The 26836-nt window shown below is 34.4% G+C and overlaps 1 long non-coding RNA gene across 4 annotated transcripts in view; it reads left to right on the top strand.

Annotated features, from left to right (window-relative positions):
• The window catches only part of LOC143228694 (uncharacterized), a 38030-nt gene extending 11583 nt beyond the window's left edge, over positions 1–26447 (top strand). For 3 of the 4 annotated variants that reach the window (XR_013015420.1, XR_013015421.1, XR_013015424.1), the window contains 2 exons: positions 23351–23473; positions 26044–26447. This is a non-coding gene — a long non-coding RNA (uncharacterized LOC143228694). Of the gene's footprint in view, positions 1–13; positions 154–23350; positions 23474–26043 lie in introns of those variants that run through there. The other variant, XR_013015422.1, reaches the window with a different exon arrangement.
• The last annotated feature ends 389 nt before the right edge of the window (positions 26448–26836 follow it).

A 26836-nucleotide genomic window follows, 5' to 3' on the forward strand; every position in this document is an offset into this window, starting at 1 on the left:
CATCTTATTAACACACGATCGTCAGCTGCTATACAGGTGTTTTCCGTCATCCCGTGTACCTCGTTCCCTCTTTGAAGCAAGATAAAAATAAAGATTGGCCTCAACCCCCACTTCTTTAAGCTGGATGACGACCTAGGATGATGAAGAAAGAAGGTATGTAAGGCCATCTTCTTCATCATTTGTTAGCAGTTCACTCGCAATTCTTGTTGCTGATCTCATGAACACCTCGTGGACCTACTGATGACGTCTAAGTCTTATGTGATAAGAATGCTTAACCTGCATTTCTATAGATTTTAATTGGGAGACATATGCCGAAACATGAACTCGTGTAGCTTTGGTTTCACACGGCGTCATATAGCATCGCCTCTCTTTGGGGTTTCTTATTTCTAAATATCAAAACTGGGTCTATCACATATGGTTGCGTGTTCATCATCATTAATAGAATCCTGTTTTCGTTCTACTTCATAACTTAAATACGTTATCAAATTATAAGATTAAAGGAAGCAACTTTGCTGTAAATTTAACTATGTTTAGAGATAAAAAAGCACAAGCTATAGAAATGGATTCAGGCTTCCCTGGGAGCCCAGTGAACCAAATATCGATTAGCTTTGTAATATTTGTCATTTTTGTACAATTTAACCTTGGCAAATTACGTTCGCATTTAACAGACTCGTAACTCAACCAAAGTTTCACTAAACTGTCGTGCAGTAATACAAAATACATTTTAAACATATTTCGAGAAATATACAAAGGCAAGCTCGGTAAAAACGTATAATGAACAATTACACGTGTGACAGAAATTGACTACAAGTCTTAAAACATTGATTGTATATGATTCACAAGGGAAATTTGCAACAGTGTACGGTTGGTCGCTACATTTTATATGTAATAAGTACATCAATGACAAAACAGTACGCCATGAATATGCGAACTATTGGATAAACTCACAACAGTGGTTATACATGGTATCAAGTCACATATACGTAAAAAAAACTTATACCAATGAGTGGACTGTTTGCCATATTAATATCTATCTGTGTGTGTAACTAAAGACAGTGATTAAACGGATCATTATTTCTGTAAGGTATACTCACTGCAAAGATTCAGTAAAACATCACATGAGTAACACTTACTGCAAATATTGAGTAAAACATCACTTATGTAATACATACTGCAAATGTTGAATGAAACATCACATCATGTGATACAAGCTCAATGCAAAGATAAAATAACATATACATGTGTGATATACACTTAGTGCTAAGATTGAATAATTCATAAGCTATAGAATATAACTTATAGATAATAATACGTAGTACTCAAGGTATTCGTTTATAATATAAGAATCTTACGCAACTTGTAAACATTGCTTACAATAATACAGCTTACGTTTAGTAAGGCAGACCTGTGTAGTTTTTTCGCACGAAATCGACTAGTACTTCAATATACAACATTTTGTGCTAATTTAATAACCGTACAAATCCTCCTTATTGTAGTAAATCCTCCTTATTGTAGTATTACTCAGAGTGCTTTTCTTAAGCTTTAACAAATCACCCTTAATTATCATTTGTTTGTCCATTATAATTTACAAGAGATTTTGTTTACAATTTCATGTATTCACAAGATATTTTACTAACAACTCTTACACAATGGCGTTAAGAGTTTAGCCAACTACTAATGCTTATGTCTAAAACGCACCATTTGTAGTAACCTCTCTGGTGCATATAGTGACGTGTTTTCAATGTGAAAAAACAACGCAGTTCTTAAAAATATACCCGAAACGAGAACAGCTTTGTCTGTTTCAGTCGTTATTAATGTTACTGATGACACTTTGGTTATGTCGTATGAGCCTAAACTGAAAGATGAAATCTAGGAAAATTGTTAAAGAAAACATAGTAATAACACTAGTAAAAGTTGTTTCCTATATGTATTGAAAAATAGGCTACTGACTGTGTGATTAAAGCTCTTTTCTCTTGTATATTCGAAGTGGAATATGGTTGTTGTTGTTTTGAATTAAGCACAAAGCTACACAATGGGCTGTCTGTGCTTTGCCCACCACGGGTATCGAAACCCGGTTTTTAGCGTTGTAAGTCCGCAAACTTACCGCTGAGCCACTGGGGGGCCGTGAAATATGGAAAACATTTCCTGTACGAAAGTTGCTTTGGAAATTCTCCAAAGTTTCCAAAATTTACAAGTATACATGTATATAAATGTGGATGAATTTATAGTGGGTATCCATATATTTGCATACACACTTTTCTCAGTTATATTAAAACCTATTTATAATAAGTGTTCCTTGCTACAATCTTCTTACATAGAATACTTAGTGCTACAAAGTTCTTATATAAAGTGTTCCTTTCTACAAGGTTCTCAGGAAGAAACTTTGTAAATAGTGATTTTGTTATTATTCCAATAATATTGTTTTACAGAGCTGTGTAAATCTACAATATTTGTTTGTTTCACTGAAACATACAGTATTAGTGGTTATTTGCGCTTTTAAGCTTATCACATTAGTATTTATTATTCAAAGCATTTCGATATTCGATAATTTAAAAGTCCAAAGGAATTATATTATGCACGGCAAAAGATGATAAAACACGTCGATAAAGGCGGTGAATCAAAATGTACCAATGAAATAAACTTGATAAATAAATATTTGCCAACGTTATTATTTAAATTATGAATAGTGGACTCATTTTATTAAGCTGTAGCATTTTTGTGACTTCTTATTATTGGCCCGCCATGGCGAGATGGTTAAGACAGTCGGTTCGTAATGCGAGGGTCGCGGGTTCGAATTCCTCTCACACCAAATATGCTCGCCCTTTCCGCCGTGATAATGCGGTGGTCAATCCCGCTATACGTTAGTAAAAGAGTAGCCCAAGAGTTGGCGGTGGGTGGTGATCACTAGGGAAGAGGTGATCTTCCCTCTGATCTTAAACTACAAAATTAGAGACGGCTAGCACAGATGGCCCTCGTGTAGCTTTGCGCGAAATTCTAAAACAAACAAACGGTGCCTCTGGTAAAAAAAAAAAACTACTTTCATTAACAAAAATAAAATGTATGTTTTGTTTTTAAATAAACATGTTTTATGTGTATATAATATCGTAATGTTTTTTTTTTAAATACCATGGAAGTTATAACATTTTTTTCGAATGCTACACACATAAACATATTATCTGTTTTATAAGTATGCAGTATTTTTTTAACGCAACTTTCAACAAAACACACGGCGTACCGATGCCACAACACACTCAAGTTTTGAAGTCCATCATTAAAGGCCAACGTTTCCGTGAAGTTTAACCCAGTAATAAAATACATAACGTTTAGAAAACAGAAAACTACTTTGGTCTGATGTAAATTTCAAAGACTTATCTTTTAATATACATCACTTAAGCTAAGCTCCTACATTCCCTTCTCCTTCTTTTTTTTTTTTTTTCAAACAAGCAACTTTTGTCCGTTTATCACATCAGCCCGCTATAAGCGCGCTTACTGTAAAAGGCATTTCACTACGGAATACTTGAATAGGAAAGCGTCACGTGCTGTTCAACATTCGCAGCTTCGTACGTCATACAAATAATATTTAAAATTTATGCGGACTGCTTATCACAAAGGTTCCCTACAAGATAAAATTTAATTTTGTAAGTTATCACGTTGTGAGTCAGGTGCAAGATGGCAGTGAAAATGTATTAGTGTGCAGATTGACGAATCGTTAGCACGCATTTTGCGTGCACAACGCTCTCGCTGTCGTCCTCTTCTCCGTCAAGTCTATTATGAGACTTTCCCAGAGGTAAAATTTGATTTGCTCTCTTCTCGTTCAACTAAATTTCCTGACGGTTCTCATGCAAAGGAAAAAAATATATATTATCAGAGAATGTCTACCAAATTGCTGTTAAACGTCTGTCATCCAAACTTAGATGTCCTAAACGTCAGTAAAGTTAACAAAGCTAATAACAAAAAAATCCGAAAGAGATTTAACAAACATTCTGCAATACCTTAAACTATTCTAATAAATCATAATAAACATTTTTGTTTGTTTTTTTCGTTTTGAGCCTCTGCGCTAACCATCCTGAACTTAGTACTAATGATTAGGGGGAAGGCAGCTAGTCAATACCACCCACCGCCAACTCTTGGGCTGCTCTTTTACCAACGAATAATGGGATTGACCATCACATTATAATGCTCTTATGGCTGAAAGAGCGAGCGTATTCGATAAGAGGGATTCGAACCCGCGACCCTCGGATGGAGTTTTGTGGCCTCAACCTGTGTGCTTTAGCGTTCTTGAAACGCTCTACAATCATGTGTGTTTAATGCTGGTATCACGTAGGTGAAGCATGGTTGGTAACTATGACATGATAAATCAATAAAAAATGCAATTCTTGTTTGCTATTTGTTTCCTTCTCAGATAACACACATTTTAACAACTGTACATTCTATCGCACGTAAAAAAGAGTGAGGTAGTGTATTTCGGAACGTGCATTTCGTATGGCAAATACATACCACGCTGTTATAGGAAAAATTTGAAGGCCTAGATAAAGATCTCACCGCTATATAAACAGGTTCGTGCAAAAGAACGTATTTATATTGTATAATATCATGGCCAGTATATGTGAAACTGTGTCAAAGTTGAGCTCCTTGTGGTTAGCAAAGACTCCGACTGAGAAGGCGTTATCGATGTTCTTGTACGCTACCCTTTAGCCTAACGTTTTCTTCTGCGGAGCTAGATTGGGATGGTAGAAAAAGGAGCGCAACAGTGACTTTAAAAGGGCCCTACGTTTCACCGAGACAAAGAGGAGGAGTAGAAGAAACGTCGGAAAAGTTATGAGCCTCCCAGACAACCTGGGGGCGAATGATGCTATAACTCAAATTACTTGTTAAGATGTCTACAGTAAAATATGGGAAAGTTAATTAACATCCATAAATCTGTAACATGAACAACGGTCGTGATTAACAACGTCAAGACAATAACAAAAGTACACGCTAACCCTAAGCGAACCAGAACCCCTTGTTACCGCGTGCCTCGCGACGAACGTAAAACAAGGCTGGGTATCCACTGTTGTTGTTGTTTTTGGTTTTTTCGTGGTTTTTTTTTTTTAACGGTAGCTCTATCGTTGTGTTTTACAAAGTGCGTTAATTAGGACTTGATATCACTTGATTATTGTACAACACGTGTGGTAATAAATGCTACCATTACTTCGAAAATAGAAAATTAAGATTTTTTTTTTGTCTCGAAAAGTTTAATTCATTTCTTAAAGATGCTGTGAAGAAAATACGCGTCGCTTAGGATAAAGACGACGTGCTTTCGTTGGTTGACTATTCTGGCCGTTTCTACGGGTTTTCAAAAACAATGGTGCCTTTCCGTCCGTTTCTTTGTTGAAATACTACCAGCGTTTTTAACAACTATTTATAAAACGACCATTTATTCGAATTAGTTATACATCCCTAACGTAACCCTAACACTGTGTGAAGGTACTTTAAGGGTACTTACGTTGAGGCTGATTCGTTTTAGAATTGAAAGAATGAAATTAAAAATCTAAGAGTGAATGGAATGAAAAATCCGTTTTCAGTTATTTTAATCACTCGTTAGGGTTATCAACCTCGAGGCTGCAATTTTTACAATGTAATAAGCTAATAATTATATTCGGTGTTTGTTGAAAGATAGCATATTAACAAGTAACAGCAAGATCGAAATATTCTTTAGGTTGTCAGCTGTTTTAGTTACCATCTTGAGCGCTGTGAAGTTATGAACGTTAATTAGTGTTGTCAGTAAGTAACGCTTCGAATGTCCAGCTCTGTCAGTAGATTATGCTCGCAATGTGTAGAGTTATCAGTAGGTGTTACTACCAATGTAGCTTTAGTAATAAATAATGTTACCCATATGTACAGTTGTCATAAAGTGTTGCTGCCAATGTAGCTTTATTAATAAATGATGTTACTAAACTGCACAGTTATTAATAGGTGTGACTGCCAATGTAGCTTTATTAATTAATAGCGCTTTCTGTAGGTGGTACTGTCGGTAAAAAGTGCAGCGCTATTACAACTCGCCAGTGAGTAATTCTGATAGCAGATAATGCTGGCAATGTGTATGGTTTTCAGTAAATGCTGACAATGTGCATATAACCTTCTCACTAGATTGAACTAAAATGTGTATATTTATTTGTCAGTTAGTGTTATACATAGTGTACATTTTTCCGTAGATTATACTGTCACATTTGTCAGTGAGTGTTGCACCCGAAGTGTAGTTTTATCAGAAGATTATTGTGTCAATGTATATATTTGTCAGCGCAGCCGAAGTGTAGTTTTATCAGTAGATTTTTGTGTCAATATGTATATTTGTCAGTGCAGCTAAAGTGTAGTTTTATCAGTAGATTACTGTTGCAATGTATTTGTCAGTGAGTATTGCAGTCGAAGTGTAGTTTTATCAGTAGATTATTGTGTCAATGTATATATTTGTCAGCGCAGCCGAAGTGTAGTTTTATCAGTAGATTATTGTGTCAATGTATATATTTGTCAGCGCAGCCGAAGTGTAGTTTTATCTGTAGATTATTGTGTCAATGTATATATTTGTCAGCGCAGCCGAAGTGTAGTTTTATCAGTAGATTATTGTGTCAATGTATATATTTCTCAGCACAGCCGAAGTGTAGTTTTATCAGTAGATTATTGTGTCAATGTATATATTTGTCAGCGCAGCCGAAGTGTAGTTTTATCTGTAGATTATTGTGTCAATGTATATATTTGTCAGCGCAGCCGAAGTGTAGTTTTATCTGTAGATTATTGTGTCAATGTATATATTTGTCAGCGCAGCCGAAGTGTAGTTTTATCAGTAGATTATTGTGTCAATGTATATATTTGTCAGCGCAGCCGAAGTGTAGTTTTATCAGTAGATTATTGTGTCAATGTATATATTTGTCAGCGCAGCCGAAGTGTAGTTTTATCAGTAGATTATTGTGTCAATGTATATATTTGTCAGCGCAGCCGAAGTGTAGTTTTATCTGTAGATTATTGTGTCAATGTATATATTTGTCAGCGCAGCCGAAGTGTAGTTTTATCTGTAGATTATTGTGTCAATGTATATATTTGTCAGCGCAGCCGAAGTGTAGTTTTATCCGTAGATTATTGTGTCAATGTATATATTTCTCAGCACAGCCGAAGTGTAGTTTTATCAGTAGATTATTGTGTCAATATCTATATTTGTCAGTGCAGCTAAAGTGTAGTTTTATCTGTAGATTATTGTGTCAATGTATATATTTGTCAGCGCAGCCGAAGTGTAGTTTTATCAGTAGATTATTTGTCATTGTATATATTTGTCAGTGTGCATTGCATTAATCATCATTTTACAAAAGATTATTCTATTAACTTATATATTTATTCATAAGTACGGCGGCTAACTTGTAGCTCATTAGTATATTTTACTGTCATAGTGCATACTCGTCAATAATTATTGCAACTAAAGGAGTTTACTCAGTGATATAAATATCCATACGACTTAAAGATCCTGTATGGATGTTGATAAATAAATCCGTCAACGTCATTGTTGACACTGTGCTGTTAACGTGCATTATGTAATAATGTAAATTTTTAAACTTGTCAGCGTATTGTGATGTTAGTGTAAACATTCGTCAGCGAGTATTGATAGTAATGTGTAGAACTGACAATGTGTAGTGATGATAAAGTATAGGATATCTGTAACAAAATAGAGTGGCACTAGTGTATATATCTAAAGCTTGCACTGTTGTTAACGTAGGTACCTGTTTGGGTGTAGTGATTTATTTTCATGTAGAGTGCAGTGATGCTAAATAGATTTGTCAGCGCATAGTTATGCAAATGTGTGGAGTTGTCGGCGTGCTGTCAGTGGTGTTTATTGACATGAAGTGCAAATTCATTACTTATCAACGTGAAATCTATTCACCTATTGTAGTATTGCTTTGCGCTATTTCAGTATGGTGTCCTCTTTCTACGCATAGAATAGTTGGACTTAGTTACATTTAGAAATAGATAGTATACTGAGTTGTTGTTCTGTTAAAATAATAATACTGTCTTTGCAAACTCGAAGGTTTGAAGTAACTTCTATCACTTTGGTTCACTCGATTTCTTATCAACGACAATGCTCAGTGCGTGTTCGAAATGAGACTTCTTATGTGCGTCGACCGTTTCCAAGAACCATCTGTGTGTGAAAGGTGACAAGAGAAGCAAAGCATTAACCAACATCCAAAGAACCCAATCTTTATCCTTCTTCTTTATCTTTTTGTAAGTTCTCAAAGCACCCGAAAGAAAGAGCTTTTCCTCTTAAACGTCCCTAACAAAGGCACAGTTGCAAATTGATTGAATAGATTACCCGCCTTCGAAATATTGCTTCGAATCTTTAATGTCAATAATAAAGGCATTTTCGTTAGGTTATGGGTTAGTGCCGTCGCATTTCCAAGGGTGTTTCTGGGAATATAATTGACATCACGCTTTCAACGAAGTGAAGGCGTGACGTTTTGCCCAGTGGTCCCTCCCAGGTCTCTCAACGAATTGTCACCAGCATACAGCTTATGATAATAATGAAGAAGGACAAGAGTTTTCTGACGTGTACTCGCAATGTTGTCACTGTGTCGTCTCAGTTTGCCTGCCTTTTATCACACCAAGCAAGCCTAGTTTTGACAGCTACACAATTTCATTATTGTGGGACCACCCCTCTGTGGTCATATGTGTGGTGAAGCCAACGCAGCAGGGTGTCCCTGTTTTCTTCTCCTTCTTGTGTATGCGTCATTTCGCATGTCACTTAAAGGAACGACTAATTGTCATCTGGCGGCAAAACTTGTAAGGATAACAGTCCTAATGCAGGAAAAGAAGTGTTTCTCATTTTTTTTATGAATACCATTCGGAGCTTTGTTATCATTTATCAAGTGTTCTCTTACAGACCAACCTCTATTGTTACTAGGTCCGCCATCTGTTTCCTATCAAGAAATTTAAATTTTTGCCTTGGAGAGAAAAACATAATATTTTTTCTTCTTCTTTTCTTCTCGTCGGCGCAATGGATTACCAAAGTACACGAAGGTCAAAGTGACCATAGCTTACAAATGTATAGCTGGTGAAGTTGGATTTTGCTGGACATTGCTGCTTATCTTTCGTTTACGCAAGAGTTGTAAGAAATGAAATAGGTCATAATAGAAATATTCCAGAACATTTCAAATGATGTTTCATTCTTCTTTTAGGTTTATTACCTAATCTTATGATGAAGACACCGTCCTGAATATGTACAATAAGTAACTTGAGAAGAAATAGCCGCTGTAGAGATTTGCATATTGTGGAGCTAGTGGAAGTGAGAAAAGAATGTCACTAGACATTTCGACAAAAGTTTTATATGTTTTTTTCTACTCGAATTAAGAAAAGGTACTTCCCAAATTTACTTTTCTTCCGGCTTTTCTTCATATTTATCAAAATACCGATATAGTATTTTCTTTTTTTACATTTCTTAAAGCAGGATCTGTAAATAAAATCTATCATACGCTGGGCGAGTAATCTGCCGACTGAGCAAAAAGGGTTAATTCGTACATGCTTCCAAATAATGAACTTTGAAACAATGTAAATTACTAAAATGAATGTTTTTATTCGATTCGCTACCGATGAGTTACATATATTGAGTCATTTTAAGTTTGTATTACAAAGAACTGATATAAAAAAATGTTTAACTCACTAATTTTCCCATAATATTAACAGAGGACTTCGGTAGGCATTAGCGGAATTAATTACAAAATATATAATATTTTCGTTTATATTTTCTCTGTGGTCCCTGAATGGAATAATCAACAAATTTAACAGTCCGCCATGGTTTCGTAATAGACGTATCGCGGGTTCGAATCCTCGTCACACCAAACTGCTCGTCCTTTCAGCTGTGGGTGCTTTATAATGTTACGGTTAATCCCACTATTCCTTGGTAAAAGAGTAGCCCAAGAGTTCGCGGTGGGTGGTGGTGACTAGCTACCTTCCCTCTGGTCTTACACTGCTAAATTAGGGACGGCTAGCTTAGAGAGACCTCGTGTAGCTTTGCGCGAAAATCAAAATCAATCATTCATCACAGTTGTTATTGTAAGAGCAATGTAGTGCATAAACAGTTCGGGAAACGTGTTTAAAAGTCAAGTCAACCCCATCCATAATTCTAGGCTTAATAGACAATATGGAAAACATTAGAAAAGAAAGTTTCATCTAACGTATCAGTTACATGCCAGTTCTTTACAGTCTATACCAAATAAAAGGTACTGGCTTCTACAAACCTCATTAGAGTAAGCTTGGAAAGTGTTCAAACACTTCATTCAAGTTTACTTTGATGTTTTTTTATTCTTCACGTTTGTAGTAACAGTCAATTGATTACAAACTATAAAGTGCCAAAAACGAATAATTTTAATCCTAAACAATTACGGGAAAAAAAAATATTACCGTATAAAATGAGTTCGAGCTAGTTAGAAATTTTTTCAAACGACCTTTATAATGTCTTGTAGCCTTTTAATCCCATCTATTTATATAATAAATAACAGTTGCCTTCACCATCTATACATAAAGAGCATAGGTTATTTGTGTTCTATTTACTGAAATTGTTTGACTCTGTGTTGTTTGTCGCTTATGCAAATTACTGTTTACATAACTGGCGAAATAACGTCATCATTATTAAGTCATACAATAAATGTCTTTTTTTTTTCTTCTATTTCACGCAAAGACCTTCCCCCCCACCCCCACACACATCTCTCTCTCTCGTTTTTCTTTGAAATCCGGTCCTGTTTCTGTCCTTTGATGACACACATTATTAAATTCCTGCATTATGTTAATTTAAAACTAAATATTGACGCTGTTGGCGTCATTCGCCTGGAAATCCCAAATGCGTGTGTGAATTATTTATTTATATCGAGTATTTGTTTTTTAACTTAACGAGTCTTAAGCAAGTAAAATTACTTTACTGTTGCTTGATTTCATTAAGTAGGTATAAAATTTAATCAGCCCTAAAGTGTAGTATTTGATAAACAAAAATTACACGAATTGGATGTCTTACTAGAAACGTTCAAGAACAGAAATATATATATATATAACGAATCATGGTTTCATGTTTCAAAGCTATATACGTGTTTTATTTTGTTTTTCAAGCATGTGAAAGATGTTATCGATTTTATGACTTCTTCTTTTCTCTTTTTTATTGTAACTACTAACTTCACAACAACTTTATTCAACTGGCTTTTTTATTTAAATGCAGCCAACAGGTTATATTAAACTAATATTGTTAATAATACGTGTTTGTTTGTTTTTCAATGTGGAACTCTTTCAGTATTGTTCCTAGGCTTATGGAGGAATTCTTGTCTTTGTTTTTTTGATAGGATATCGATCTGGATGCATTATTTATATTGAGCTGAAGTAAACCGAAACACCTAAACACTACGTCATTTATACCACTTACCACGTTCCCGGCATAAAGCAATGAGCCTAATGCCATGAAACATACCCTTATAGCTGAAAAATTTGTTACACCACTAAATATATCCATAAATGTGCTTCACGTCAGCAACCCTCTTCCTATCATCAATGATCCAGTGCTCATTACATCAGAAGACATATTCTATCATTTATCCATTGTGCTTTATACCAATAAACTTCCTTTTATCATCTATTTAATATTCCTTATACAATAAACGTATAGGTATTACATGGCCACTGTGCTCTGTGTTAGTAAACTTATTATGGTGGCTCAGACGTAAGTCTGAAGGCTTATAACGCCAGAGGCCAGGTTTCAATACTCGTGGTGCGCACAGTACAGATGGTCCATTGTGTAGCTTTGTACTTAACAACAAACAAACAAAATTATGATATACCTTTATCTTCTAGTCAATGTGCTTCACATTATTAAACTTATCCTATCTTCTAGTCAATGTGCTTCACACTATTAAACTTATCCTATCTTCTAGTCAATGTGCTTCACATTATTAAACTTATCATATCTTCTAGTCAATGTGTTTCACATTATTAAACTTATCCTATCTTCTAGTCAATGTGCTTCACATTATTAAACTTATCCTATCTTCTAGTCAATGTGCTTTACACTATTAAACTTATCCTATCCTCTAGTCAATGTGCTTCACATTATTAAACTTATTCTACCTTCTAGTCAATGTGCTTCACACTATTAAACCTATCCTATCTTCTAGTCAATGTGCTTCACATTATTAAACTTATCCTATCTTCTAGTCAATGTGCTTTACATTATTAAACTTATCCTATCTTCTAGTCAATGTGCTTCACACTATTAAACTTATCCTATCTTCTCGTCAATGTGCTTCACACTATTAAACTTATCCTATCTTCTCGTCAATATGCTTTTGTACCACTAAACCTATACCTATCATCTAGATGTTGTGTTTTGCATTACTGTTCTTTGTATCTAAGAACAGCTGGTATGGATATTAACACTTTTATTGACAAGAAGAGAACAACGTTTCGGCCTTCCTAGATCATCAAGAATTACTGTCGTTTATTCTTATACATTAAATCAATACACGTCTTATTTGTGTATATAACAAAGTAGTTTACAATGATATTTGTTATTCATCTTCTCTAAACAAACTACATTAACATCACTAATTTCTAGCACATAATAATATATTCTACATATGCTCATTCTTGGTCCTCTATAGTTACAAAGACATTTCTTTTCCTACTGTTGGCTAATCAGATCAGAATTGATTTTTCAACATAGAACATAGAACTATTTTCTCTTATGTTTAGAGTTTACCGTTTGAAAACATTTAAACTATATATATATATATATATATATAGTTTGTTTTTAGTTCAGCGTCATTCTAGCTTCTGCATACAATATAATAATAACCAATCAATATTTGTTTATTTTTTCTGGCTTTTTCCACAATCTTGTTATTGACCTTTGACCTAGTATCTATAACCTGTTACTTTTACTTGAAATCCACTTTCCACAAGTAGGGAAAAAATTACAAAATAAAACGTATAGGAGTCTTCAAAGAAAATGTTTTTCAGCTTAATTATCATAACCCAACGATAGTTGACTTTTTAAAAACGTTTCTGAAATGCTCAACGTACTTTTTTGCTCATAGGTCAAAAACGTACCACAAATATCGCAATTAATACCACCGATTACTGGTAATGACCCATAACCATATAAATATGTTGTTTTTTAACGTATCTCCACTGAACTGAGTCTCCTCACTCCTATTTTATAGTTGTCGGTTTCGTACAGATGAAGACAAATGGATCTAATTTTTGGTCGGTTATTTACGCTGAGTGCTGTAACACGCAAAATCAGAAAATTACTCAATACGATTAATGTGGACTTCATCAAAACTGAACAAGTGACTAACTTGAACAACATAAAATAAGGACTGAAAGTGTCATGACTCCAAGTTTAATAACTAAGCCTCTTTTTTCATTTTAGTTCGACGTCATATTCTCTTATTAACCTTAACACTGGTTTTGTGGAGATTTTAAACTCTGCACAGTACAGCAAAAAAACAACAAACTTTTACGTTTGTTTTTAGTGCAAAGCTTCTCAGTGGGTTACCTGGGATCTGTATTCCGTAGGGAATCGAACACCGGATTTTAGCGTCATAAATCCGTAAACGTATCTTTGACCTACCGGTGATATAATAACATGCACAAGAGATTCTTTGTTTTCTCTGTTGTTGTTTTTTTTTTTTAATTTCGCGCAAAGCTACTCGAGGGCTATCTGCGCCAGCCGTCCCTAATTTAGCAGTGTAAAACTAGAGGAAAGGTAGCTGGTCATCACCATCCACCGCGAACTCTTAGGCTACTCTTTTACCAACGAATAGCGGGATTGACCGTCACATTATCACGCCCCCACGGATGAGTGGGCGAACATGTTTGGTGCGACTGGGATTCGAACCCGCAACCCTCAAATTACGAGTCGAACGCCTTAACACGCTTGGCCATGCCGGGCCGGGAGACGAGATAAAAATTATACTATTCTCTATTTTTCAAACATATAAAATCATTGAACTATTAGTACTAAGTTGTATGTGACATTTGACTTATCCATTTGAATGTGAACAATGATTATTAACGAACAAACTTTACTTCCGTAAAATTCTAAAAGGTCAGTAAAAATATGGAAATCCTGTGTTTTCTTATCGCCGTTGCGCTTCACGGTTAAAATTCGTGTACTCCAAGAATTAACTACCATTTTAAAATATCGTACTGTGTAATCATGCGAGAGGAATTTCCATGAAGTTAATAAAACTCAATGATCATTTTATCCATCGCATCAACGTGAAAAAAATATTTTATGGAAAACTTATAACCCAGTGAAGAGAAATAGAGTTAATATAAAAAAAGGACTCTTTTTCAGTCTATTGTGAATAAAAAAAATTGTTTGGATTTATAATTAATATATGCCTTTTTATGTTGTGGTTTCATTTCTGGTCGGAGTTTATGACTGTAACATGTCCTGCACGTTGTGGTTTAGTTTCTAACAACTAGTGCACTTTTAAACAAATTTATGTACACTGGAACAGAAGCAAATTACCGAGAATTACGTGGTTTTCATAAAACTCTGGCCTGGCATGGCCGAGCGCGTAAGGCGTGCGACTCGTAATCCGAGGGTCGCGGGTTCGCGCCCGCGTCGTGCCAAACATGCTCGCCCTCCCAGCCGTGGGGACGTTATAACGTTACGGTCAATCCAACTATTCGTTGGTAAAAGAGTAGCCCAAGAGTTGGCGGTGAGTGGTGATGACTAGCTGCCTTGCCTCTAGTCTTACACTGCTACATTAGGGGACGGCTAGCACAGATAGCCCTCGAGTAGCTTTCTGTGAAATTCCAAAACATAAAATTCTATCACTGAAATCCTCTCTTAATACAAGTTTTTCGACAGGAAATGGCATCACGCACATAGGTAGTTCTTAGTTAACCACAGTCTGTAACATGTAGTTTGCCTGAAACTATCCTAGTGAATACCAAGTTTCCTACCTTGTCACTAAAGATTTGAAAAGAATGTTTGCAAAAACGGTTTGATATATTTGTTTAGAACCACAAAGAAAATGACAATAGATCATTATTTCGCTCCTATGAATACCCCCTCTCCTAGTGTGTATTAACGGTACACTTAAAGGCTTGTAATATTTGTGTCTGGGGGTTCGATCCTTTCAGTGGATTTACCACAGATAGTCCACCGTACAACTTTGAGTTAACCAGGAAAACAAAGAAGATAAACCAGCCACAAAAAGAAACAGACTCACAGTACAGAGATAATTTGTTTTATCAGATCAGCAAGTTAAGGTTTAATAGTTAGCTTTAACTTCTGATTAAAGCAAGCTGCCTACTTATAACGAAAATTAAAATCAACTCGGTAACGAGTACAGCCAGTTAAATACATTTTTCTGGCGTTTCTATATATAAAGATTAGAATGATTGTTTCAACAGTTTGGTATCATCACTGTTAGAAGGTGTAGGTTAGTCCTAAATACAGATATTACAGTAACAATGGAAAGCAATCTTTATAATAATGAAATTAAAAAAAAACTTAAAAATTAGATATTTATTGCAATCTAACCAATACTCTTAATGTCAGTAACAATAAAGATATAATGTAGTATATCTTAATTATGAGACACAGAAATACTAGCTGCCGGTTTCACCTACTACAATTACTTTTCTCTGAATAACAAAATATCACTATAACATGCTTGAATTTTCCCAATTCTCCGTAACGTGTCTTTTGACCAACGAAACCCACTAAAACTCTCCGAAAGTGTATCATTAGTGGTTCGTGATATCTTTGACAAACTTAATATGAAAAATGTAACTATTTAAATAGCCTATATCGACTCGAGTAGCAGAAAATTAGAAATTATACTGCTAAAAATCTAATGTGTTTCGAGATACAAAATATTAAATGAGAAACGAAAAAATACACGAACCATTCACGAGAATATAACAACATTAAATGTAGTACAAATAAAACAGTGTGTTAATAGAAATAGTATAAGAATTGTCTGTCTTTAACACTCTCACCATAAAAATCTCATAGAGTAAGCAAAAGGAAATACTAAACAAAACAAAATTTTGTGCAAGATCCAAACTCTAAACACAATTAGTGCCTAGAAAGTTCAGACATGACAATCAGAATTATAAGAGAAAGCTATAACACTGGTTATTATAGATAATAAAGTAGTTATTAAAATATAATGACGTAATATCATACTATATACGGAATTTTTATTCTCCTAGTGTTAACTCTATAATAAGAGCCTTAACTAACGGGACGTAAAACCAGTGGTGAGACGTGAAAGTGTTTTTAAAAGGTCGTGACATTCTGTTAAACCTCTGAGCCATAATTATCAGTAGCAAGAACACCGTTGAACTTCTCACAGAATCGAATGTATTTTGTGTTGTATAAGTGCAGTAACAAAGCTCGTTTATGAAAAATTAGAGCGAGATTATGTGATTTGTTCGTGAATTATTGAAAACTAGAATAAATCCTGTTGTGTTTAACAAGCTGTGAGTTGTAAACATTGTAATATTACTTGTTTGAAATATCTGTACGTGGAAAACTTGTAAGACTTCAAAGCTGAAAGCATTCTTTTATTTAACACTTAAAACTCGAATGTTCTTTAATTATCATAATAACTAAAACTATATATTTTGCTATTATAAGTGAAGGAGTGTCCTCTGGTGGATACGCTTGTTCAGCTGTGTCAATAAAACGTAAATAATAATTAGGTAAAGGAATAGCACGTACACTTGAACACTGTTTTCAAGTATGACTGATGTTCAAAACGTTTTCATAGTTTTTCTTAGTAGGCTTTGAAATATATGAAAATTCCAGTCAGAATAAATACAAATCTGCGAGTTCTAGACTGAACTTACCTTCCATTGGAAGACATGTTGGCCAAATTACATAGTTGTGTCGCTGAGCGAGAATCACACAACTTGTATTGTTAAGTAAGAAATTCATACACTGCAAGAATTTGTTTAATGTAAAACGATAGTAATTTTTGTGGTCGACATTGTCATAGAAAGTTCTTTGTTTAATAACGCAGAATATTTATTTGTCAACATTACTAAAAAGTCTGGAAGTTATTGATGAAAGACACTTTTAAATTCTATCAGTAGAAAGACTGGGGTAAAATAAACTAGAAACAAACTTTCCAATTAATAGTTTCGTTTTGAGTTTGTTTACTGAATAAATATCATTCTATCACAAATTACAGCTTTTATAGAAAGGAAGATTATTCTTTAAAATAAGTACGGTGATTCGATCATTACAAAATCCAGCTAAGCCTAATGTTACAATTAAACAACGAAAGCCTCTTTGAAAGAATTCGCCTATGTTTTAGATAGATGGAAAAAAAAAGATTTATCTTATTACTAAAAAAACGCTTGAAATTGTAGAATGAGGTTATACTTTGAACCTTCCCAAAAGTGTGCATATACTTGAGAATTACCTCACCAGTGATCCAAACATCATATCTCCTCACAGAAATAATATTTCTTACTATAAAAGCTCTAACTTACCAGAGAATAATTGTTTCTATTGTTATATCTTCAATTCATTTAATCATATCTTTAATTCAATGGATCTAGCGAAAACATTCAACGAATCAATACCGATAATATTTTCATAATGTTACAATATTTCTGTAGTTGTATGGTATTCATGCAATTTGTGAATTAAAATGATATAGTTAACACATTATGAGGTTTAACATTATAATATGATCCTTCAAAATTTATACGTCAACGTGCGATTTACGAACGACAGTGTTCCAATTTAGATTTAACTCGATTAGGGAAGTTGTAAGATATTGATGAGGCACAGCGGTATGTCTGCGGGCTCACACCACAAGAAATCACGTTTCGATACCCGTGATGGGCAGAACACAGATAGCCCATTGTGTAGCTGTATGCTTAATTCAAAGAAACAAGGATATCTATGGTTTGTAATAAAGCTGTAAGAGCAAAATATTGAGATAATATAAGTTAAATTAAAGAGATATAGGTCGTGCTTTTATTTAGGTTTATTATAGGATGTACATCAAAGTTTAGTAAATCTATAAAATGCTTATATATATATATATATATACCTTTATCGGTTTTGATGTGTTTATATACTTCTTTACCCAAAATTTTAATGTTTTAAAATTAAACCTTGGTTAGTTACATAAAATTGTAATATAATTATTTTTTTTACAGATTAAAATAAATTATTAGTGAATTTCATTACATTATACCGACTGTCTTTGTGCATTCTTTTGAGTTAAAAGGCGAATGACAGCTCCAGCGTTTCCACACACACAATCATTTATTTGTATAAGGTTAAACAAAAAAACACACTCTACCTGTTTCGGTAAGCAACATTTTTCACTATCTTTAGAAGACAAAGAAAGACACATGAGGTTCGTTTATTTACTACGCTAATAAGCACATTATTATAAAGTAATGTCATTTACAAAATAGAATTTCAGAAAATTACTTCCGTGGCACCAGGACCTAAACCTTTATTTAACTTTATTTTTAATTCGTCTTTTCAACTCAACTTCTTTAAGTAATTTTACTTTGTTCCAGTCAGTAACATGTGAACAGTTCAACACATGTTCTTCCAAGGCCGAATTACTCATTTTCAATTTATCAATACGTTTCTATGTTCTCTTATTCTAAATTTCTAGCTTCTACTTTGGGCCCGGCATGGCCAAGCGTGTTAAGGCGTTCGATTCGTAATCCGAGGGTCGCGGTTCGAATCCCTGTGGCACCCAACATGCTCACACTTTCACCCGTTGGGCGTTATAATGTTACAGTCAATCCCACTATTCGTTGGTAAACGAGTAGCCCAAGAATTGGCGGTGGGTGATGATGACTACTCTTACACTGCTAAATTAGGGACGGCTAGCACAGATAGACCTTGAGTAGCATTGCGCGAAATTAAACCAAAACAAACAAACCACTTCTACTCGCCTGTCCAGTATGATTTGAACTACACTCACACGATGCTTTACATATTACACGTTTATTCTTGAGTTACTTTTGTCCTTCAAGCTATCAGTATTATTAATTAACTTTAACTGAGGTTTAAAAACCATTTAAAAAATCCATATTTTTCTTAAAAACATGTGACAAACATGGTCCGTCCCTATTTTCCTTCTTCGTTGTCTGTAACTTTGTACATTCACATATTTGTAATTTATTACAATATTTGTTATAAATTGTATCTATAATACCCCCTATCAAACGTTATCACGCAGGTGAAAATCTTGGCGTCGTCAGTGTATTTTAAATTTCATTATTAGCTGATTTATGGGCGGAAACAGTAATGTTGCTATTATGTAAATATTCAAAATGACCAGTAACTCCATTCGTAGCTATAACATGTTCATTGTTGTTGAATTTCTTCAAATATCTATCGCTTTAATGGATTATGTCTTTGATTTTATCTAAACTGTTTCTATATATAATTACTTTTAAGTTATCTTTTTTTTTTTTTACACTATTCATGTAGGACTTTACTGAGTGGTGTAATAACTACTCGCTTTGTTCGTTTTCAATTAATATTTGAGCAGAATTTAGAGCTTTCACCCATTAAACAGTCGGAAATTTAGACGAGTCACAATTTGAAAGTAACTGTGGAAGAATACATGTAGGAAAATGAAACATATTCACATTTAAATGATAAAGTGCAATTCAACGAATGTGTTATATGATACTTTATCATAATCAAATACGTCACTGTGCAATTCCCTCTTTCAGGAATAAGTAATAGTTAGGTGATTAATTTTTTTCAAATGCTAAGTAATAAAGGTTTTATAGTGTTTCTGAGTGCTGATTCCAGTTCAATTAATTCTATACTTCTGTCAGTAAATGGAACTACAAGGTAAACTGTCAGTAAATGGAACTATAAGGTAAACTGTCAGTCAATTGAACTATAAGGTGAACTGTCAATAAATGGAACTATAAGGCGAACTGTCAGTCAATGGAACTATAAGGTGAACTGTCAGTAAATGGAACTATAAGGTGAACTGTCAGTCAATGAAACTACAAGGTAAACTATCAGTAAATGGAACTACAAGGTAAACTGTCAGTAAATGGAACTACAAGGTAAACTGTCAGTAAATAGATTTACAAGGTAAACTGTCAGTAAATAGAACTACAAGCTAAACTGTCAGTAAATAGCACTACAAGGTAAACTTTATCTTTCCATTCACTGGCTATTGTTGTTTCAGGTTTAATTACAAATAGCACGTAATAATCTACATTACTCATTAAACTGACTGACAGCCTTACTTATGTTCTCTCGCACGTTAACGTGCCAACCTCTGGGATTATTTCTTTCATAAACGATACAAAGAACATTTACAATGAATTATTCTGTTTTCTAGTTCTGTTTTTTATGTGTCAGAGTCCATAACTGACACTGACGTGTAAATTTTGCTATATTTCCCTGCTACGTGTGTTAGAAACAAAAATAACCCAAATAAAATAGAAAATATAAATTACAATTAAGGCAGCAATATATTGTGATATAGCAATTGTTCTACTGCAAAATATAAATTCAGACCATCAAAAGGCATAGTTTGCACTTTTCAACATTTTTAATATCTCGCAACGAAAGTCGCATTACGACAAACCTTGGTCATAGCACCATCTATAAATCACTTGTCAAGCCATGCGTGCCCTAATGGTTAGCGTGCCTAAAAATACCAATAATTCTGATTGATATTTTCGATGCTTATTAACACAACATAAAACTACGTGTTACCAAGTCATCTTCACAACGGTACTGAGGGCCAGAGGTTCGAATCCCCGTTATACCAAACATGCTCGCCCTTTCAGTCGTAGGGATGCTATAATGTTACAGTCAATCCCACTATTCGTTGGCAAAAGAGTAGCCCAAGATTTGCTGGTGGGTGGTGATGACTAGCTGCCTTCCCTCTCGTCTTACACTGCTAAATTAGGGACGGCTAGCGTCAACAGTCCTCGTGTGGCTTTGCGCGAAATTCAAAACAAACTATGACAGTACTGTCTTCGAATGTATTATTTATTTACCCACAGAGTTAACTTATTTTTTATCAGAAGTTATTAATCATATGTATACGGCTTATCTTAAGAAGTTAGGAATTAAACATTTATTTTTAGTTTGTATAAATATTCATGGCTTTTGTAACATTGGCGAGTATGTGTAACAAGATGGTACATATATCAAGTGGCACGCCATTTCAAAATACCTGACATTTATGTTACATTGAAACTTTCAGTCACGTCTGTTATTAACTGGAGGACAACGATTAGTTATGTTAAAGATAAAGGGAATATTTTAAAATATTCCAAAACTTTAGACATAGAAAGGGGATGTTAAGGAGTGACGTATAGTTTCATTTAGGATTTTAAAACAAAAACCCATACTGATATCCCATATTCTTAATTCATCCATTCATTCATCCTCTTTACTTTTCCATTAACCATATGTCCACCCTTCTGTTTTTTATTGTCCATTTATCATCCGTGATTATTACCAGTTCATTCACCTCTTGTTTTTCTATCAAACACTTGCTCTTCCATTAACTACTCGCCCACCTCCTTCTTTCTTTAACTACATATTTTTTCACTTCTCGTTTGTCCATAATCCATTCAACAAACCTTTTTATTTTTATTACCCATTCGTCCACGCCTTTTATTACCCAACGTTTTACCTCTCGCTCTCCTAGTACTCATTAATCAAATCCCCAGTCTCAAATTATCCTTCATTCAACGTTTCTTTTTATTATCCATTCATCCATCTATTATTATTTTACTATCCATACATTCATTCCTTGTTCTTTTACCCCTCATTTATAAATGTTTGTTTATATGTTTATTAACATTTTTATTCGTTCAATTCCTCTAAAGATCTCGGTGAACTGAGCAGACAGCCCGACGTGGCTGTGCTATAATAAAACACACACTCCTATAAAGAATATACAATATAACTTCCTTTAATAAAACAGCATAAAAAAACGTCTGCCTGAAACAGTATTTCAATTAATTCATGTTCATCTTAACCGCGTAGAAGTAATTTATTTTATTAAAATTACTTATGGTGGTTGAGATCAAAGAACTGTAAATAATTTCTAATTGCTTGAGGTATACGGAAAACGTTAATGTTCATTGCATATGACAGGTTTGGATTGCCGCTTCTTTCTAATAACCTTCAAGTAGTTCCTTCGCGCTCTGTTCATCGTTCATTTGTCTTATTTCCTCACGGTTACATGGTTAATTCATTTGCCTAATCATCACACACACCATAATCTGAGATCTTTCAGTAAGAAAGTAAGTTTGTTTGTTCTTCTTACCATGATTGATTTTAATTGTTTTAGACTTTACATCATGAAATATTATTAAATAATCACCAAAAACTGAGTTTAACCAATAAAATCTCATTAAGCACTGACGAAGGTAGTTTTTATGACTGTTCTTATTCTCGGCCTAACAAGGTTTTCCACTTCAATGAAGTCCGCTTTAGACTATAGTCGACACATTTCTGACTTATTTGTGTTATTTAGGCAAATAATAAGATCAGGATGGTGCAAATATGGCAAGATAACTCAAGCTTTTAGCATTCATAATACATCTTGCGTCCCGTCGTAATGAAACTTAAGTTTAATAAGCATCTTGGAAGATTTGCTTCACGATCTATCAAACATAATTTTTTTGCAAGGTAAGAGCTGGTTTATCAAATATTTACAGTTAGTTTACTTAGTTTTATTGGATGTTTAAATTCAGATAAAACTGGGTAAATCTAAACCAAGTCATTACAGAGAAGACATTAACTTTTCTGGGCACAACTACGTCCTACTGCGTGTACTTCTAGTTACCCTGCGAATTGAACTACGTTTATTAATACATTTCTACATTTAAAGTTATGAGCCATAATATATTTATAGTGAATATCATGTTTAGTTTCATAGTTAAAATATCTATCAAAACTACTTTATATTGACGATGTTGAGTTTTTCACCAGGTATGAGGGAAACCTAAAATTAAATTAGGTGTAACAAAGCATTATTTCACGCTGCTTGTTGTCAATGCTTTATTACTTGTTGTTCATTATAAACACCCCGATGTGTTTATATGAACGTGTTTTTTTTTCCTATGTCAAATACTAAAAGTTTCATCATAATATGAACATACGAAATTATATATTAAACTGATTTAAATGTTCATGGGGCTAACATTTCCTAAGTTCAAACTCATTCTAATTACTAAATGATAAGAGAAATCATAGTTTCTAGTTCATTACCTTGTTATTGATCTCAGAACGAAAATTACATGGTGAAAACTGAATTTAACACAAGCTTCTATGACTTGTTGTACCTAGTGTTACCAGCGAAGAACTGCAATCTAGAGCATTATTAACCCTAATAAGCCCAGGCACGTAGAAGAAAGAAATGAATTTCAAAAATCAATATACGGATAACACTACGCAGACAAAGTTCACGAGGTAAGGACCTTGTATACGTGGAGGGTCAATATATAATTGTTTTTTTATATTGTTATGCTGTTCTCAAGCGATCACAATATGAGTTGTAAACAGCTAACAATAAGTAACATATTTGATATTGTAACTAGTCAAAAATCGTATGTTAAAAGAAAAGATTGATAAATCTGGACAGATGAGCTGTCTCAATCATACCACCAAGAGGTTGCAGCGTGATTTCAGTTTCTTTAATTTTTCGTTACTCTGTACTGTACCATGCTGATCGCAACAGTTAAATACACTCCTTCTAAGATCAGAAAATAATATCTCATGCAAACTAATCGTTGTAAGTATTGTAGAGAAGTATATTTGACTCAACAGCGGCTACTTCTAACTGAGACGTTTATACCCTAAGCCTTTACAGCTGACATGTGGAAATAAAATTTTACATACAATTAAACAGTAAACAAATATTCCTCTCTGAAAACAAAACATTTATGGCTTAAACGTTTACAGCAGGCATGTGGAGAGTAAACAAGCAAGTCATGAAAAACAACATATATCCAAAACAAATTCCTTTTTGTACTTCAGTCTGAGGGCCCGGCATGACCAGATGGTTAAGGCACTCGACTCGTAATCCGAATGTTGCGGGTTCGAATCCCTATCACACCAAACATGCTCGCCCTTTCAGCCGTGGGGGCGTTATAATGTGACGGTTAGTCCCACTATTCGTTGGTAATAGAGTAGCCCAAAAGTTGGCGATGGGTGGTGATGAATGCCTTCCCTCTAGTCTTACGCTGCTAAATTAGGGACGGCTAGCGCAGATAGCCCTCGAGTAGCTTCACACGAAATTCAGAACAAACCAAACAAACAAACTTCAATCTGAATTAGCTATACAAAAACATTCTGTTCGTTAAATTGTTATCGTTACAATCATTTTTACATTCACAGTGTGTTGTTTAGAAGTTTACAGGTAAACAGGTCCTGAAAATGACTTATTAAAACAGCTAGATGTTAAAATGTTTTATAAAGCTTCAGATAAGTTATAATGCAATGTTTTTATTAGTTTACTGGGCGTCATCAAGTATCCAATAAACTAGGTCAACTGTTACTTTGTTTGATAATGTTAGCTGTTGTTAATCATTATACAGCTATGTAGCCATGAATCATTTAATGCAAGTTGTAAAGAAATGTACTATTTCCTACATACGTAGAATATACTTGACAAATATCATTATACTGAAACCTATTTATTTTTTCCCAATATCTGGCTGGGTCGAGTGTAGCCTAGTGCTTAATGTCTCCAATTGTGAATCAAAAACTCCAAGGTTCAAACCGCGATATACTCCATATCTTCAGATATGTAAACTCCTCCGATCAAAAGTAATCGCTTAACCAACGGGTGATACAAACCGACAGGTATATATACCTTCGTGATTAGCGGTTATATTATCTGATACCTAACCGCTTAACCCTAGTGTTGCATAATTTAGCATTTAGGTTGCAAATGCACAAACAACAAATTATCTTAATAATGTATATCCGTGTAGGCGCACATATTAATATACAATGTAAACGCCAAGGCTTTAATATCTGTTTCCGTTATTTTCAATAGTTTCTATGAATAGTATAATTTAATGCGTTTGAAGGACACACGCACGCTCTTCGTGTGAAGAGTCACATCCTGTTCCTATTTAAATGGTTTTCTTATGTTTCTCTGAAGGCTATGGTTATTTTCGTTTTTCAGACCTTAATACAGTTTAGACACATTGATTCATGCGTACCGTGAAATTCAGAATATCATGTTTACGAAACGCGGCACGTGCTTCTTTTACCACGTATAAAACACATTGGGACGTATACTCCTGTTGGCAATGATGTAAAACACATTAATTCTTGATTCTCTTGGTAATATACTTCCTTTTCGAACGGTTCTCATGCGGATGACTAAAGTCATCTGAACTCCTCTATCTTACGAACAAGAATAATAAATTTTTACATGGATGTCTACATATCACGAATATTCAGCCTTGTGGTTATTAAACGAATAAATCAGAATCTGTCTTATGAAACACGTACGTCATTAAAGCTGTGTTTCCATCACATTACGACCGACGACTGTGGCCCGGCATGGCCAGGTGGGTTAAGGCGTTCGACTCGTAATCTGAGGGTCGTAGGTTCAAACCCCCATCACGCTAAATATCCTCGCCTTTCAGTCGTGGAAGCGTTATAATGTGACGGTCAATCCCACTATTCGTTAGTAAAAGAGTAGCCCAAGAGTTGGCGGCTTACATTACTGAATCAGTGACGGCTAGCGCAGATAGCCCTCGTGTAGCTTTGCCCGAAATTCATAAACAAACAAACCTACGGCTGTATGTAATTTCTTTCTTTTCGAAGTGTGTTCCTGTTAACTAGACTAAATTGATAGCGATGAAGTTACTGTGCTATATATTTGCAATTTACATATGACGAGTATTACAGATTCATATTATTTTCCATTTAAAAGCAATTTTTCGAGATGATTCATAAGTTCTGTCGGTTTAAAGTTTGTTTTTTTTACTACTGAATACTTCAAGTTTCTCTTTTATTAACAGAGCTCGATTGTTTAAGTACATAAGCAACTGGATAGAAAAGCGCGACAGGAGCCGTCGAGAGCCAACTGTGGTTCCTCCAAGTATAGATCTGCCATGTACGGAAGCAGGGCTTAACCAATCAGAGGCACTTCGTAACAACTGATAACAACATTATCCAAAAAAGCGTTCGCACAAATTGAAAACGGAAAAGATGTCCAATCACGATTTGAGCTTCCTCGTTATCTGTCCATTGGATTGTAGCTAGGTCTTGTAACGTTACACTCTACGGGAACCTCTTCTCACCCTCTGTGCATCTGTTGGCTCAGCCATGAAGGCTGCAAGAAGTATATTCCAAGCGCTATTGTTTATTCAATAAAGAAAACCACCAAGCAGTTCTGTTTACTCAATAAAATACGTACGCATTGTATGGTGTTATGTATATCATAAATTATAAATATTATACAGTTCTATACCTGTTAATTAACCTCACTATTTAATCTCCCTTTGATGTTTTGTTTTATGTACATACTTATGTATTTTCAGACGAATGGGAAGATATTCTTCATAGAAGTCTCGGACTTATCTGGTCTATACTGTACAATAACATTAAAGCCCAATAACAAAATGTTGAAAGTGTCTTTAATTAAGTACAGACATTTGGTTGTGTAGTTGTAAGTATAAGCACATATATATATATATATGTATATACATCATTGAAAATTTCCATGGTTGTTAATGGAACATTCAATTGTTCGAAAATATAATTTAATTTGAAGTATGTTCATACGCTGCGTTTCATTGGTTTGTTTTCAGC

The sequence above is a fragment of the Tachypleus tridentatus genome, chromosome 1 (assembly GCF_004210375.1).
Source record: "Tachypleus tridentatus isolate NWPU-2018 chromosome 1, ASM421037v1, whole genome shotgun sequence".
NCBI classification, from domain to species: Eukaryota; Metazoa; Arthropoda; class Merostomata; order Xiphosura; family Limulidae; genus Tachypleus; species Tachypleus tridentatus.